We start from the raw sequence: 18,464 nt of genomic DNA on the forward strand, positions 1-18,464 counted from the left end.
TTAGGTATGGGCCTTGAATTCCTGATCTTTCCAAGACTTTTATCATGAATGGGTGTTGGATCTTGTCAAATGCTTTTTCCACATCTAACGAGATGATCATGTGGTTTTTGTCTTTGAGTTTGTTTATATAATGGATTACATGGATAGATTTCCTTATATTAAACCATCCCTGCATCCCTGGAATAAAACCTACTTGGTCAGGATGGATAATTGCTTTAATGTGTTCTTGGATTTTATTGAGGATTTTTGCATCTATATTCATAATGGAAATTGGTCTGAAGTTCTCTATCTTTGTGGATCTTTCTGTGGTTTAGGTATCAGAGTAATTGTGGCTTCATAGAATGAGTTGGATAGAGTTCCTTCTACTTATATTTTGTGGAATAGTTTGTGCAGAACTGGAATTACTTTTATATCCATGAATAAAGCAGTGGTATTAGACTGCTAATTAGAAAGGGTGTATTTGGATCACACAAATTTCTCTCACCTAGATGACTGCACTGCCTTCGCTTGTTTGAAATATTGAGACTAGGTATTGTCTATCATTTCTGTGCAGACTAATAAAAGATAAAATTCAATGAGATGTGTGTCCTCCTGGTTATAAGATAGTGAAGGGGGTAATAATGCCCAATATTTACTTATTTACTGTTTACTTTGTTTTCATTGTATTTATAAATGTGTGCTTTAGTATTTGAGCTGTATGTAACTTAGACTTTTCCAAGTTCTCTACTTTCGAGTAGCAATTATTCTGCTTCTCATATCTCTGAAATATGCAGTCCTCTCATTCTTACTTAGTCTCCCATTCCCAATAATCTTCATCCAGCCTTCTCTGATACCCCACAGACTCATCATCTTATAGATAGAGGGGCGAAAATGGCAGAAAAATATTTTAGAATATTAATTTTTAAAAGGATCAGTAAACGTTTAGAAGATTTAAATAAGAGAATTAAGTGATATCCTAGAAGTGGAACCTGTCAGAATAGATTAAATGTTTAGTAACTTGGAAGGAAAAAAAAAACAAAAATAAGAGGAAAAATTAAACAACAAAATTGAGATTTCAAAAACCAAGTGCCTGGCATGTAATTATCCAAAGTCATCAGTCAGAGTAAAAACTTTGTTAACTGACAAGATCAAGGAGACAGTCTTAAGGGATAAGGGTCAATACAATAATACAATCTGCCATATAAGAACAGAGATATGAACACTGCCAAAACTTCCAAAACCTATAGCGATCTTTAAGAGACCAAACTTAAGAATTCATGCCACAGAAAATCTAAAAAAATTCTAATGTCATTAATAATTTAGCAGAACATATCAAGTCAGAAAAACAAGTGCCCATCCAAGAATAAGAGGAATTTAGAATTCCAAATAGGCAGGCCAGAAAATGTTACCAGAACATCATTAGCAAGATGTGAAACAACAACAACAACAATAACAAAAACAGCAAAACCTAGGAAACGATATTTAAAGATTCATGGGGAAATGTCAACTTCCACACATTTAGAAACATCAGAATACCATCTGATCTTTATTTTCAGAAAATGCAAAAGCCAGAGGTACATGGAATAATAAACTTCAAGCTTTGAAAGTAAGTAAATGACAAACAGCAATGCTACACATGGTGATGGTAACTCAAAACTGATTGATAAGTTAAAACATTTCAATATAAGAACAAATTAAGCCAAGGCAAGACTGCAGTATAAAATATTTTATATGCGCAGAGGAAGAAGAAAGACTACTGTATCCACAAGAGTCTAGGAAAGAACATCTTTGTGAGAGTAATATATGAAAATGGGAGAGCTCAGAAAGACTTTGTTTTTCCCAGTGGTAAATCACCAAATCCTGAGTACTGAGAGAAGAAAGAAATAACTACCAGTAATCAAAACGAACAAAGCGAAATTAAGATTAAGTAACAATAGGAAATAGCACACCTCCTCGATAATATCCTTAATATAATACTCACCTCATCATTAATAAAAAATGGATCTTGGATTTTAATCAAGTTACACTGTTTTTTTTTTTAATTTATTTTTCTTTCCAGGAATCAAAACTTACTGGTAAAAACATCAATAAATAAAGAAAACTGAAAAACTCCAGTATTCTTAGGCAGAGGAAGCTGTAAATAAGTTGTCATAGTTATTTTCCCTTGTAACTGAGTATACTTCCAAGCAATAGTAGTCATAAGAAATAAAGAATACTATAGGTTAATAAAGATAGCATATTAACAATTGCAAATTGTTATGACCTCAGTGTTTGGGCTCCAAAATTCAGGAAGCAAACACTAAAAAGCATAAATTGTGAAACTAGAACTGACACAATGTTGTGAGATTTAGATATCTCAGTGTAATATTTAGGTATGTTCTACAAACTAAAACTTATCAAAGAACTCGGGACTGGATCAGATCATAAACCAAGCAGATATGACAGATATTTATAGAATATTAAACTCAATAAATAGAGGATAAGCATTTTCTTCATCGGTCATGGACAGGTCTCCAAAATTAACTGTGTTGTGCGCCAATATCCTAGATTCATTTCTGTTGCTGCAATAAAATATCCTGACAAATATCAACACATAAGAAAGAGTTTATTGCAGCTCATGATTCAAGTTTACAATTCAGTATTGCATAACTTAAAGTGGCTTATATATTATATATACTTTCAAAAACAGAGAAAAATAAATATATTCATTTTTTTGCTTGCTTGAACTCAGCATAACTTATTCACTGTTTTTACAGATCACCATCTCTATGTCTAGAGAATGGTGCTTTCCACTGTAGACTGAGTCTTTCCATGTTAGCTAACTTAATAATTCAGTTCCCCACAGACAAGCCCTTGACCCACACATTGTAGGCATGAGGGGTGAGGAGGGAACGGAAAAGAGGAGGAGTAGAAAAAATATGCATGAAAATGTCTTAGTGAAATTTGGATGCTAAAGTCTGGATGCTAAATTAAAACAGGGTTTTATTTTATTGATAATATATTTATTTCTCATGTAATATTTCCTGATTATAGTTTGCCAGACCTTAACTTCTCCCAGGTCCTTCCCTTCCCCCTGTAATCGCCTCTTTCTCCTGCTCATTAGAAAACAAGCAGGCTTCTAAGGGTTAATAATGAAATATGATGTTATAAAAGAAGACAAAAACAGTCATGATGACATTGGGAAAATAACGTCAGAAAGAAAAGAACCCAAGAGAAAACACAAGAATCAGACCCACAACTGGCACATTTAGGAACCCCTCAAAAAACATTAATCTAGAAGTCCTTTTACATAACCCCCAAAATACTAATTAAAAAAAATAAGAATTCAAAGATATGTGTCCCCAAGCTTGCTTTCTTGGGTGTCTTCTGAGATTTCTAAAAGTATTTTTTCAGCAGAACATAAAATATATGTCTTGATACTCACTTTCCAGAAATATTTTGATGGTTTTATTTCTAACGCCTCTTCTGAGTTGTAAATATTAGCTTACTTAGTGCTGAGTATGAAAGTCAGGACTTTGTGCCTACTGCGCAAGTTCTTTTTCATTGAACTAAATCCCCAAATTGCATGATGGTAGATTTGTACATACTTTTTCTTATGCCACTACTGGGTATTCAACTCCTTTCTCCAGAAAATAAAATTCTCTGGTCTGGAAAATATAGAGCTTTGGAGAACATCTAGCACAAAACATGCAGATTACCAAAATTTTTGATTCAATGATGCCTAAGACATGGAAGTAAGCTGGAATCTCATCCATACACCCAAGTGCATATTTAGCTCAATTATTTAATAAAACAATTGACTTTTGCCAGGAAATTTTGAGTCTTCTTTAACCAATTGTCGTGTTCTTTTCAAATCTTTAGGAAATATATCCTTTGTTATTCCTGAAAATTTATTCTATTTTAAGATTACATTTCTTTTGTTGATATACCAGATGTTTTTCTTTCAGTCATAGCCACCATATTAATTTCCATAGTGATTAGAACATTCAGCCATAGAATTGTCCAAAACATCCAAGGCAGAAGTCTTTTTCCCAGAGTTTCTGATTCATTTGGTCGCAGCTAAGGCTGAAAACATGCACAGAGTGAGATCTGTGGTCATGAATTGCTGTCTTTTCCAGAGGCAAGGGCTTGGAGAACCACTAAATAGGAAAACATGTAGCAGTTGTATTTTTGTTTGGAACTATGAAATAGAACACTCCTTTGAGAGGAGGACAGTAGTCTCACTGGCAAATAAAATACTGTTGAAACATAGTTAATGACTGATGATTATAACATTTGAACCCACTTAAGCCATAAATAATGTATTCCTTTATAAAAAAAAAATCCTTTTAGAAATTCCAGTTATTCTCTTACAGTTTTTTGGATGGCACAATTCTGGTTGTACATTTAATGCCACTTTTGTCTTACATATTGGGACAGTGATTTTAGCACCTTTCTGCTTTTTGCACATCTGAACTTTCAGGTGAGAAGGATTGGGTTTTTTGTGTCCTTAAAGTTTTTCTCAATACAACATGTTTGAGAGAGTATAAGTTTATTTCTTTTTTATTGAATAAAGGTTGTGGAAAAGTAGCCTCAAAGCCCTGCTTCCTATGCAATATGTGTTCTTTATCTACCACAGTTCCAGCTCTGACTTACACATTTGCTATTTCAATTATCCCAGTACATTATTTTCTTCAGTTTCACTCATGACAGGATGCTATTTACAGACAAGCACCTCATGTATGTCCCTGGAATGTTAATTTATCCTTTTTTTCCCCCTTAAATCCATTTGAAAATTTCAGTGGTTTTAGTTCCCCTACGCATAGACTGATCAAGGTAGAGCCCTATTTCTTCTGAAGATGCACATGTCATGAGTCTACTTAAACTTCCCTAATGAATTCCCATAAGTTTATCATATAGAGGAGTCAGCAAAGGGTGGTTAGCAAAACAACAATGAACAGTGATATATTGTGATTAAAAAGTAAAGGCTGAAATATTGCCTCTGCATTCTTCATTCTCAGTCTTCCACTTTCCATTCTGAAATAATTGTTAGTGTAGATTTTATTTGGTTCCCTGAAACAACTCCTGCTTTGCCCTTAGGTAAGCAGAGCTAAGTGAAAAGAGGCTTGTTGGAATGTAAATAGGCAGTTCGACTGATATTTGTGTTATGTATCCATGAGCACAGTCATTCAGAGACTGATTTATTATTACAGGATATATTTATGAGGTTAAGGTAATAAAAATATCCTAAAATTTATAAATATTAGTGTGGTAAGACCATATTGATAGGATCTCTTTCATGTGAAATTGTAGTATTATTTCTTTGATCATATTTCTTGAACATATTTTATGATTTGAATTAACTTTACCTTATCATATTCTTGTAACTTCCCAATATGAAAGCTACTAATCCCATAATTGTGAACATAAATTTGATGTATCTTCATATGCCTATCTAGATTTTCTGCTATTGCTTTTGTCTATTTGACAGAAGAATCTCTGAAGTTACATGTGTTTGCATTCTAAAACTTACCCTTTTGTAATCTGAAACAGTATAAATATGTTCAAATATATTCAAGTTAGGGAAAGAGAATATAACTCTAAGAATGCTTCTGTATGACCATGAAGCAGCACTACAGAATGCATAATGGCGAGGAGGGCAGACAGCAAAGAAAGCACAGCCATACAGAAACAAGGATAATTTAGTTTATTTTGTTTCATTTTTTGTATTTTATTTTGCCTGTGGTCTGCAAACTCATTTTAGATAAAAACTAAATCTCTTCCAAGCTGTCTCTAAAACTTCAAATAAGTAGCTATTTTTGTCTTCCATTTAAAGTGAACTTCATTCAATTTTAAACTATAGTACAGATTCAAAAATGATCCTCCTATACAGAATCTGTGCCTTTGAGATTTGAAATGAATTGTGTTTATCATGGCTCAATTATCATGATATCAAACGATCTACGAAGGTTATTCAGGCCTAGGATACAACCAACAATTCATAAATTTTGTTTACAGTATAATTAGAAATGGCATATGTGCATTCACTTTATTTTTTTCCATTTTTACCCAACCGTAATGTTTACCTAGCATGAAGATACACATTAGTTAATCCTCAAAGTTTAAACTCATTACTTGAAATAGTACAGATTTTATTTCACTATATTTATATAACATGAATTAGGAAGAAGAAGTCATACCAAACATCATCAAGGTTCACATGCTGTCCACCAGTTAAGGAACACTGCATAAACATTATTCTGAATTCCATGCAAATCTCTACAATAGTATGCAATTGCTTCAGCTTTTAGGTTGTAAATTATAGCTAAGTAGACTTACAAAGACTCTGAAAATAGAATTGTGTGTCTAGAGGTGTGCACCATAAGTGAAAAGAATGGAAATAAAAATTTAATTTCAGAAATCTTAATAAGGTATTTGGTAGAAAATTTTAGGTAGAGGCACAGTAAGATAGGCATCATCTATTAATATTTACTGAGGCCTGACACCATCAATTAGGTGTTGGGAGTACTTTCACTCGTGGTTTCCTGTGACCACCAGAGCTTTCTAAATCTTGGACTCAAATATACCTCTGATACTTGCTTTTAGAGTCTTCACAGATTATAATAAACCTCAGTTCCTAGAATTCCATGCTAATGTCCAGCCAAGAGATGAGCATTATAAACAGTTCTTGCCAATTCTGAGGCTTCCAAATGTAGAAACTACTACTCAATGGAGAAGCAACAGAAAGGCAATAACTGTCTTCCAGTAACTGGCAAAATCTTCAGAGGGCTTCCTAAATGAAGTATTTTCCTCTTGTCTAGTCTTTGCATTTTAGCTACCAAACATCATAATATTGTATGTATTTGAAGTAAGGATTATCACGATATTCAGAAGTAAACTCATAATTTTTCAAAAGGTAATCTCATGGACTTTTCAATTTTTGTCTTTAATAATCTTCACTACCCCAGACTGGAAATTTTAATCTCTCTGATGGCTTTTCCTTGGGTGGCTATATTAACCACACTTCCAATGATGCTGTTAATTTCATATAATGTTGGAAATCTATTTTCTTCATCTCTCCTTATAAGAAATACCGCTAATGTACATAGATTGTGCTAAGCATAATTCTCCGGAATGTAATGCCTGCATAGATTTATGAGTAAGGCACCAGGCATTCTTTTTATTAATTAGACTACTAAAGTACATAAATTTAGTGATTTTTCTAGGATTCCAATACCAGTAGAAAATAAAAGTGACACATGAAATTGTTTTCTCCTTAATAACACTGCGATTTTTAATTCCACATGCCATTACTAAAGATAAAATATTTTTAAAAATTCAGGTATTTAGAATTGGTCTTTTTTTATCATTTTAAATTAGATCACATCTTCCCTCCTACCAAATTGGGTTCTATTCTATATATCAACATGTGGGGACAGACAGTTATTGCTTTAATTTCAGGAAATTAGTTCATATCTAAACCATGTAATTTTTATATTTGTAAAATATAAAATATACATGGTTATCTGCTCATCAATAGGTGCACATGAGAACATATGTCCTCAGAAGCCAAAGGGGTCACATTTCCTTTTAGCCAAATGTATAGGTGGTTTGTATTTGTATATTGGAAATGAAAACAGGTGGTTCGCAAGATTAGTAAGTGCTGTTAACACTGTGCTATCTCTATTAACTCTTATCATGCTAATTTCAAATTTCTATAGGAAGGCATGAAAAATTTAAAATACCATGTAGAAACACAGCATAAATTATTCTTCAACGAAAAGATACCATTTAAAAATTTTCTGGAACGTGTAGAAATTAACTAGATACCATCATAAATAACAAACTGATTAATAAAGTAATATCACAGTCAATTCATACTAATGAAATAAAGCATAGTAGATAAAATGCACGCTAGTGGGGTGTACATGGATCTTTGTGCAACTGGTAATTACAATGCATAAGAAATAAAAGAAAGATACTCTGTCTCTGCCTGAAACATGGTAGTGAAATTGGGTGAAAATCTTTGTTTAATCTCTTCTTAGGCACAAAATTACCCTGAAGCATAAAGGATATATGGATTAATGTTATAATGTTCCTGATATTTTAGGAATTAGTCATCTGCTGGTATTATTTCCAAACTGAGCCAGTTGGAAATAGAATGACACATGAAGCTCAAGAAGAAGGAAAATCAAAGTGTGGATACTTCAGTCCTTTTTAGAAGGAAAACAAAATACTGATAGGAGCAAATATGGAGATAAAGTGTAGAGCAGAAACTAAAGGAAAGGCCACCCAGAGACTATTCCACCTGGGGATTCATCCCATATACAGTCACCAAACGCAGAGACAATTGTGGATGCCAAGAAGTACATGCTGAAAGGAGCCTGATATGGCTGTCTCCTGAGAGGTCCCTCCAGAACCTTACAAATACAGAGCCAGATGTTAGCAGTCAACCACTGAACTGAGCACAGGGTCCCTAATAGAGGAGTTATAGAAGGGATTGAAGGAGTTGAAGGGGTTTGCCACCCTAGAGGAAGAACAGCAATATCAACTAACCAGGAACCCAGTACTCCTAGGGACTGCGCCATCAACAAAGGAATACACATGGCTCCAGCTGCCTATGTACCAGAGCATGGCCTTGTTAGGTATGCATCAGTGGAAGGAGAGGTCCTTGGTCCTATGAAGACTCCATAGATGCTCCAGTGTAGGGGAATCGAGGGCAGGGAGGTGAGCATGGGTGGGTGGGTGGAGGAACACACTCATAGAAACAGTGGGGAGGGAGGATGTAATAGGGTGTTTCTGGGAGGGAGACAAACAAAGAAAGGGAATAACATTTGAAATGTAAACAAATAAAATATCCAATAAAAATTAAAAAAATAAAAGAAAATTGGAAATAGATCTACCTGAAGACCCTGCTATATTGCTCCTGGGCATATATCCAAAAGATGCCCCCACCTGGCCACAGGGGCACATGTTCCACTATGTTCATAGCAGCCTTGTTTGTGATAGCTAGAGTCAGGAAACAACCCAAATGCCCCATCACAGAAGAATGGATACAGAAAATATGGCTTATTTACACAGTGGAATACTACTCAGCTATTAAGAATGAGGACATCGTGAGTTTTGCAGGCAAATGGATGGAACACAGGGCCCCCAGTGAAGGAGCTAGAGAAATTACCCAAGGAGCTGAAGGGGTCTACAACCCTATAGGAGGAACAACAATATGAACTAACCAGTACCCCCAGAGCTCGTGTCTCTAGATGGACATGTAGCAGAGGATGGCCTAGTTGACCATCAGTGGGAGGAGAGGTCCTTGGTCTTGCGAAGATTCTATGCCCCAGTATAGGGGAATGCCAGGGCCAGGAAGTGGGAGTGGGTGGGTTGGGGAGCAGGGAGAGGGGGAAGGGTATAGGGGACTTTCAGAGAGGAAATTAGGAAAAGGAATAGCATTTGAAATGTAAATGAAGAAAACATCTAAAAAAGACACAAACACAAAGAGCATTTTTTAAAAATTTTTTATATAAAATATAGTAAATAAATTATTACAAAGTTAAAAAAAAATAAAAGAAAAGAAAATATCATCCTGAGTGAAGTAACTCAGAACCAAGAGCACAGTTGAGTTATTTAAATAAAATTTTCATTTTTGTTGAAGCTCTATTTGTGAATTATCCCCCATGTCACTCCTTCAACATTTGCTTCTTTTTCCATTACTTGTTTTGCCTGCCTCTGCTTCAAGCAGATACAAATATGACACAACCCATCTAGCTTTCTCTGATCAGTCTATGGGTTATCAGCAGTCCTTCTTTCTGTTAGAGAACTTCAGAGTTATAGTCACCTCTGAACTTCCCTGCCACATTTTACAGTAATGTATCATACAATTTGGGCCCTGAAGATGCTCAGTGCTTTTCATGATGGTGAGTAAATATTGTTCAAATCCTGTTCATACTTAATGGATATTTTTCTCTCCCACAGAGTACATTTTTCCCTAGAAAACATTTCTCATGTATTGTGTTGTTTCTGTATCGTTAAGACTAAGTTTCCTAAAGTTGTCTGTTGACACATCTTTTGGCACCTTCTATTTCTAACATCTTTTCTGTTTTTCCATTTTGTTATTTGCTTAACCTACGGGCTTTTTGAAAAGTGGTGTGCAGCAATATAGTAACTGCAGTTTGTGTGCATGTGCTTGTGTATGGATGTGACTGTATATGTGTGTGTGTGCCTTTGTGTGTAGTATGTGTGTGCCTATGTATGTGTGTGGGTAACTATATGTGTGTGTCTGTAAAATTGTCTTTATTTTAATCTCACACATAATCAAAAAGTGTAATTTGCTATACTGTCTATGACAAAATAAACTCTTTATTTGAAGTATTTTTAGTGTTAAACAGTACTGCTTTGAAATACTAAAACTTTGAGTCTTGCTTTGGCTTTTGACATTATTTCTAAAAGCTATGTTTAAATTACTTTTTTTTTTTTTGTTTTTTTTTTTTGTTTTTTCAAGACAGGGTTTCTCTGTGTAGCCCTGGCTGTCCTGGAACTCACTTTAGACCAGGCTGGCCTCGAACTCAGAAATCTGCCTACCTCTGCCTTAAGTTACTTCTTTAAACAGTTATTTTATTAGCTTGATTTACTGACACATCCATTGGCTTGACACTGATCTGTGAAGAATTGTGTTGGAATTTTGATGGGGATTGCATTGAATGTAGAATTCTTTTGGTAAGATGGCCATTTTACTATGTTAATCCTACCATTCCATCTCATTCTAGGTAATATATATATATATATATATATATATATATATATATATAAGAACTTTAGCACTCATACAATCTCAAAAGAATCTTTTCCCTATTCTATGAATTTCAAAATCTAATAATCTAATCTTTCTCCTTTTTAATTTCCCCCATTTTATTGTCAAATCGCTTGTCGTGATTCCCTTTCAAACTGTATGCTTGTTTTTCATGTCTTTCTGAACATTTACTTTCTAGGCTGGAAATGATGAGGCTTACTCTAGAAAAACCAAAGACTTCTAGAAAGAAGTATTTCCCCCTAAAATTTTAATACAATTATGACTCTTTAAAAATTATCTAGATTTTATCAAATCTCTGCAATTTTCATTGCTTTTCATATACCCTAGGAAAGGGGGTTTATCAAGCAGGGGCAAAGCATTTTGACTTTTATCTTCCTTCAGAAATATTTTATTTTGATATGTTATTTATTCTGGGAATTTCATATATGCATTCAATGCATTTTAATTATATTCAGCTACTCCACTCCTCGAGCTTAGTCTTTATAAATGCAGCCCTTTTCCCTTTTCTTATAATTGGAAAAAATTCCACTGCATTCTGTTTGTGCTGTCTACGCATTAGCTGGTGCAGGGTCACCCACTAGAGTGTGGCTGAACTAACAGGGACCACATATAAAACGATGATGACTTTCCTCCTGTCAGCAGTCATCAATAGCACCTCCACTTCAGGTCAGCACTCCTGAAACATTTTGCTCTCTATGCTGGAATGTGGACGAGTCTACTATTTTACTGATCTTGTGTAAGCAACCACAGCCGCGATGAGATTGTAAAAGGAACACTCACGTCATATCCCGAAGACACAGTTTCAGCATGATCCTCCCTAATTTCTGACTCTTCCAGCCTTTTCACTCCCTCTTCTGACATGATGATCCTTGTGCCCCGGGATGGAAGATGGTGATATGCATGTCCTGTTTCAACCACAGCACTCCAGAGACACTTATTCTCTGCACTCTGAACAGTTGTGAGGTTCTTCATGATCTAAAATACAAGGAAATTTCTCTGAGGAAGTCTTAGAGTTGCACCAATAGATAAGTATGAAGATATAAATTTTAAAGGCTAATTGATACTATTTATATTTATTAAAATAATAAGAGTGGGTTTAAACATATGAGATTCCATCCAAGAGTTCTTGGAAAAGTTTGTAGTAGTATTCATATGTTTTGTCCTGTGTAGTTAGCCTTAAGTTCAATGAATCTGAAGACCTTGCCAGACCATATAGGCCACCAATGCATCCTTGCGCACATCAAGGATGCTAGTCAATAGTACAGTTCAGAGATGACTTTTCGCTCTCAGCAGCCATCATAGCAACTTCTGATAACAGGAAAACTACAGAGAAACTTCTGTTCACCACCAAATTGTGTTTTGCATGTGGCATTAAAAACGTGTCATAATCAGAATCATCATCATAATCAGTTTCATGACTAAGTTCTGTTGGCTACCAAGAGAAATAGTAATAGTTTATATAAAGTATGGGAGTCTCTGGAACACTCATGACCAACAGCTTGAGTGCCAGTATTATCAATCTAGCACTAGAATTTATTTGGTAACATGTGGCTTCTGGCAAGAGCATTATTTTTTATCTAGAATAATGCCAATTCAACTACTTTTTATAATATATATATTCACTTATATGTTATACATATTCATTTATATGTTATGTAATTAATTCATTTACATATTATGCAAATCTTTATATTTTATATAAAGAAGTTGTGTGTGTGTGTGTGTGTGAATATATATACACATTATGAAACAGTTGGTTTCCATATGGGATTTTCAATCATTCCTAATATTATTCTTCACATTCATTGTATGTTTTTGTCCCACACTCTTATTTATCTCCAGACTTAAACTTTAGCCACCATTCTCATAGGTTTTGTGTGCTCTACAAGTTAAAATGATTCAGAAATTTCACACTAAATGAGTAAAATATAAATTATTATATTTTTCTTTATTTCTTCTGCTTTTATACCTGGAAACACATACAAACATACACACACACACACACACACACACATGAACACACAGCACAAGCCTTTTGTTCAACCTTTTGAAGGAAAATCAAATGATGTTTCAAGTTATGTTTCATCCCATACATTTAAGATACTATACTCTATTCAATCCCACATTCTGGACAAAGATTTGGCTCTAATCCATGATGATTGCTATGAAACGTGGGAGATGTTGAGCTATTTCCATTGCCATACTCCTCAAATATTTGTCATTCATCCATTTGTTTTGTGGTTTAGAAAATCAACCACTCTGTTAATCAACACCCTTACTAACCTTTTCTTCCAGTAAAGTGCCGATTTGACTTTTAGGAAGAAGAATTGGAGCTCAATAGAAATAAAATATAACACATGTTTAAGAGTTTAAGGTAGGGTTTAATAAAAATAGAAGCACTTAAGAAAAGGAAAATATGCACCCTAAAACATATTTGTTGTTGATGATGATGTTTATGGAATCTCGGGCTAGCTAGGGAACTTTCAGTCTTCCTGCTTCAGCATCATGGATGCTAGAAATAAATATGAATATTATCACAGGAACACTCTTTTACTTACAATTGGGTCTTGGATTTTCTGTTGTTACTTGTGGTTGTTTTAAGGAATATAGGGTTTGTAGCCCCATTACATTCTTTTTGGGGGGATGAATTAGCATGACTAGTGTTGTTTTAAATACTCTTATTTCAACAATGTATTATCTGGTAAGAAAGTAATGCATTAAAAGCCTTCTAAAATGTATACATATATGAAGGTGATCTAAATGAAATTGCAAACTAGTAAGTGAGACATAACTTGAGCTGATATTTCTTGGTACCCACTGAATTTTCCAGTACCAACAATGGGCTACAAACAACAAAATTATTGTCAAAGAACCGCATGCAAACCCCCAAACAGCCAAGGTTGTTAGGTATGATATTGTTTGGTCTCTACAAACTGTCCTGGCCTCATTCCTTGAAAACAGCACTTACATCAATCATTGAATGTGGACAATTTGACCCAGTGCCTACTGAGAGTCTTCATTTGTTAAGGACTTGAGTTCATTGTATTGGAAGCCACTCTTCATGCTAACAAATGTGCAAAATAAACACCAAACTAGCTAAGAGGATGTAAGAGAATTTGTCTAGAATGAGCTCTAGATTATATATATGCATATACATACACATATACATACATATTAGGGAGGTTCAGTGATATTACTCTACACAAGTACCGTAATAACCCAAGTGTCTTTGACACAGACACAGTTTTATGTGTATTATTCATGTGAACTCATTCCTATTAATGTTTAAATATTATTGAGAATGATATGTCTTGTTTTGACTAATTCAGCCCAATAAGAAATATTTAGCAGAGAACTTTATGAAATAAAAACTTGATTTAATAAGCAAAGACTTTTTACAGAACTGTGTTTAAAAGATTCTTTCTGTAGATATGTGTATGAACAAACATATAAAATCAAGGTGTTATGATAAAAAAAACAACATGACCAAAAACAACTTTGAGAGGAAGGGGATCATTATGTTAAAATATCCTAGGTTACAGTGCAGGGAGGGAATCAAAAATAGTAACTTAGGCCAGGGGCATGGGAATTGAAACTGAGACAAAGACAATGGTAGAATGTGTTTATTGGTTTATTTATTTATTTATTTATTTATCTATTAATTCCTTCATTTATTTATTTGTTGTATTGCTTTTATAGCCTACTTTCTTACATACTTCAGGATTTCCTGCCTAGGGTGGTACCACTAATATGGACAGGGCCTGTTCACATCAATCATTCTTTAAAAAATCATAATCCAGTCTAGCTTACACCTGGGTCTCACAGAGGTTGTGATTCCCTCTTTGTAGACACTGTAGCTTGTCTTAAGTTGAGGAAAATAAATAAAACCCAACCAGGAAAAGGAGAGTTTAGGGTCTTCATGATGCAAAGTCAGGAAAATATGCAATATACTTTTCAGTAGTTTTTTATTTAAATACATACTATTTTTTCCTGTCAAGGTTTATAAACTTTCAAGTCTGACTCTAAAACTAAGACAGTAAAAGACAAAGAATGTGAAGCATATAACTTTGCTAGTTATCTAGATACTAATGGTAAAAATGGAGAGGTTTAGAGGGTTGAAGGAAAATATACAATACTATAAATAAATCACATTCTCAAAAATTATTAAAGAATACATTAAGAACTTCCTGCAATTGGAGGGGAAGGTTTAAGTCAAAGGTTTTGTGCAGCATTTTAAGGAGTCTACCATAGAAGAAAGACCATCTCCTTTGCTTTCTTTAAAAAAAAAAAGTGTTTATATTCATTGAAATATCTTGAAGCCAGATGTCAGTGTCATTTGTCATGCTTCATGGTACAATCCAGCTTGGGTTTTGTGACAGAACCTCTATCAGGAATTATCTCTGTATTTCAGGCATGCTGATTAGTTTGCCCGTTTTCTCTGCCTTTCTAATTCTGAAGTTACAAGCATGCTACACTAAGCTCAGCTTGTTTTGTTTTGTTTTGTTTTGTTTTGTTTTGTTTTGTTTTGTTTTGTTTTTAACTTGAGTTCTGAAGATTAAAATCAGGTCTGCATGCATGCACAAGAAGCATTTTGCCTGCACCATCTCCTTAGCGTCCAGGAGAGGTTATTTTGATTAGCTGAATGTAGGGGAAATGTTGGTTTTTGAATAGGGCTAGGAGGAACCATCATTCTCATATCTTCTCCCAGAGAAGTCTGATAATGTTAACTGAACATAGGGTGGACATGCCCAAAGTAAATGCATCATTTATCTAATGAGTGATTGATGAGTTGACGGTGCAAATCTCAAAGAACTTTTCCTCACATTCCAGAGTATTCCCATTGCAGATTTAAAGCATACAGTGATTTAACTTTTCATCAGTGTGTCAAGTAAGGCTTATCTGGAAAAGACGTTAGTGATTCATGCCACAGGCCTATCTTGCAGCTGAAAAAGCCTTATAATGAGGTACTTCTGCTGCCCTGAGTGGAAGACTAGGCAGAAAGGCATCATGCCAAATTTCACACCCTCTCAGATTAGATCTGGACACACAACTAGGGACAGAATTGATTTTACACGATGTTTTACCACCATTGGAAATGTTCACAAGAAAACACAATTTCAAACACAAATTTTTGAGCAGTTTTGAAAATCACAACTAGATTAGGAAACATTTAGAAAGAACATGTGACTGACATTAAGGATCAATGATTATTTAGATATTAAATTTCTAACATCTTTATTTAAACGTTCATTAGGCACGTTTCCTGGAGTTTGCGTGTAAATTAATGCAGACCTCTTTGTTCATGGACATGCCCCATAAATTGCAAGCATTTCCAACATAGGTGATTTTTTTCCTAATATTTCAAGAGCAGCAAAATAAAATACATCTTTGTGAGTCTTTATCTCTGTGTGAATTTTAAGGAGTATAAAGTCTATCTTTGATACATTTAATGTTTACCTCCTCAAAAATTCTTGGTGTCACAGATGTCCAATATACACAAAACAGCTGTGTATTGTGTCTGGTACTGCGGATCTCTAGCACAAAGTGACAAGATTCCTAGGTATGTATAAACAATTCTACCTTCTTATAGATATTGATTAATTCAAAGCTCAGAAAATAGGCTTCCTGGAGAGATGGAATGAAAAGCAAAGAAAATACCTGATCTATCAGAAGTAGGTTAGTAAACTTCCCTAAGTTATCGGATGAAGAAGAAACAGTTGGAGACAGCAGCAAGACAGCAGCAAGACAGCAGCAAGACAACAAACAACAACCTTACAGCCAAGATGTCTCTTAGAGGGGAATTAGAGTCAAATGAAAAGTAAAGCCTCTGTTTCCAAATGCACCTTAGTGGCTACTCTTATATGACAATGAACCTTTGAGGAAATCTTTCCATATCCATATGTAACAAAACAGGGGTATGTAATTATGGATATTTGAGTGTATTTCTCACTTCTTCATAAAAATGGATAAAATGAAATATTCTTGTCTGGAGTGGTATCGATAGACTCAGATTTAAATTTAGTGTTGGATTGTTTGGAATGAAGAGCTACCATTGAAAATACTCAGATAGAACAGTATAGGCCTTGTAAACGATAAAATGAATTTATATAATTAATTTAATATTATAATCTGTGACTTACATAAAATTCACAAAATGTTATTGTAATCTTGTAAATGTATGTAATACATATAATGTGTATGTAAATTATGTAAATATAAAATAAAATCTGAAGATTAATTTCTTAAAAAACTTACCCACTTCATTTTGTACTTAAATTTTAATATACTCAATTCAAACCAGAGAAGCAGGAAGACTCATTGTATATCATTACCACTTCCTCCATTCCTACAAATCCAATCCTTCAATCTTGTCCTCAGCTCTGCAGCAGAACATCTACTGAAGTCTTCTCTTCCTCTCTGTCTCCAACCTTAGATGGATTATGTAGACCTTATACTCATTCTTCTTTCCCCAGACTTATAATATTATCCCAATCTCCAATACTTGCAGATATTCCCTGGGAAGATGCAAGTCCTTCAGGCTAGGGAAATAGGTAGAGTACCTGTACATCTTCAGCTCTCCCTTCTACCTAAATTCAATACTCTAGAATCCTCCTGAGATCTGCTGCAGACCACCTACTGTAGCCTATCCCTTGACTCCAGCTCCAGCAGATCACACAAATATCCCCCTCCAAAGTTCCCTCCACCAACTCACTACTTTATCCTCGCCCACAATTCCAGCAGGCATTGTCAGCCAAGCCAGACAGAGAAGCATGTATATAGGCAAAGCAGGTAGACAGGCTACAAGTCTTTACATCCTGCCCTCTGTATCCAATCCCACACTCTCATCCTTAGCTCTGTATGACACTCCAGGCAGTAGCCTCTCCACAGGTTCTGCTTCAAGAGTATGAAGCACATCCTGGTGAAAACTCTGCTTTCAACCCTCATGTGTAGACCCTCTCAGCCTGTCAGACCTGTCAGCTATCAATACCTAGGAACAGATCTACCATGAACTCCCAGTAGGCACAAGTATTAGAATCCCAGAATAATTCTCCATGAGAAAACACACAGCCACACTATCCTAAAATCTAGAGATGGCAACAGAAATCAAGGAACAAAACACTAGCCAAAATGACAAGGTCAGGTATCAACACCTAGAATTATACTCTTCCCAAACCTCGATAAATGTCTAGATGTCATCTAGAAAACATGAACCATAAGAGCCAGGATAGTATGTTTATATTAGAAATCAGCAACCCCATAGAGCAGGCTTTGCACATTACAACATAGCTGAAACAAAAGCAAGAAGACTTTAAAAAGGTTTTAAGAATGTGGTTGCAGTCCTTAAAGAGGAAATGAGGAATTGTCTCATAGAAATTTATGAAAACACAGATAGTGGAAGAAAACTAATAAAATAGTTTAAACCTAAACATGGAAATAGAATCAACACAGACAACACAAACTGAGGGAAATCTGAAAAAAAAAATTAGAAACTCAACAAAAACCTCACCAACAGAATACAAAAGACTAAAGATAAAAATCTCAGAATTTAAAGACACAACAGAAGACAGGGATATCTCAGCAAAGAAAATGTTCCATCTAAAGTTTACCTGGGTCCTTTCAGCAAAATCTTGCTAGTATATGCAATGGTGTCAGTGTTTGGAAGCTGATTATGGGATGGATCCCTGGATATGGCAGTCTC

This window comes from Mus caroli, chromosome 12, assembly GCF_900094665.2.
Source record: "Mus caroli chromosome 12, CAROLI_EIJ_v1.1, whole genome shotgun sequence".
Lineage (NCBI taxonomy): Eukaryota > Metazoa > Chordata > Mammalia > Rodentia > Muridae > Mus > Mus caroli.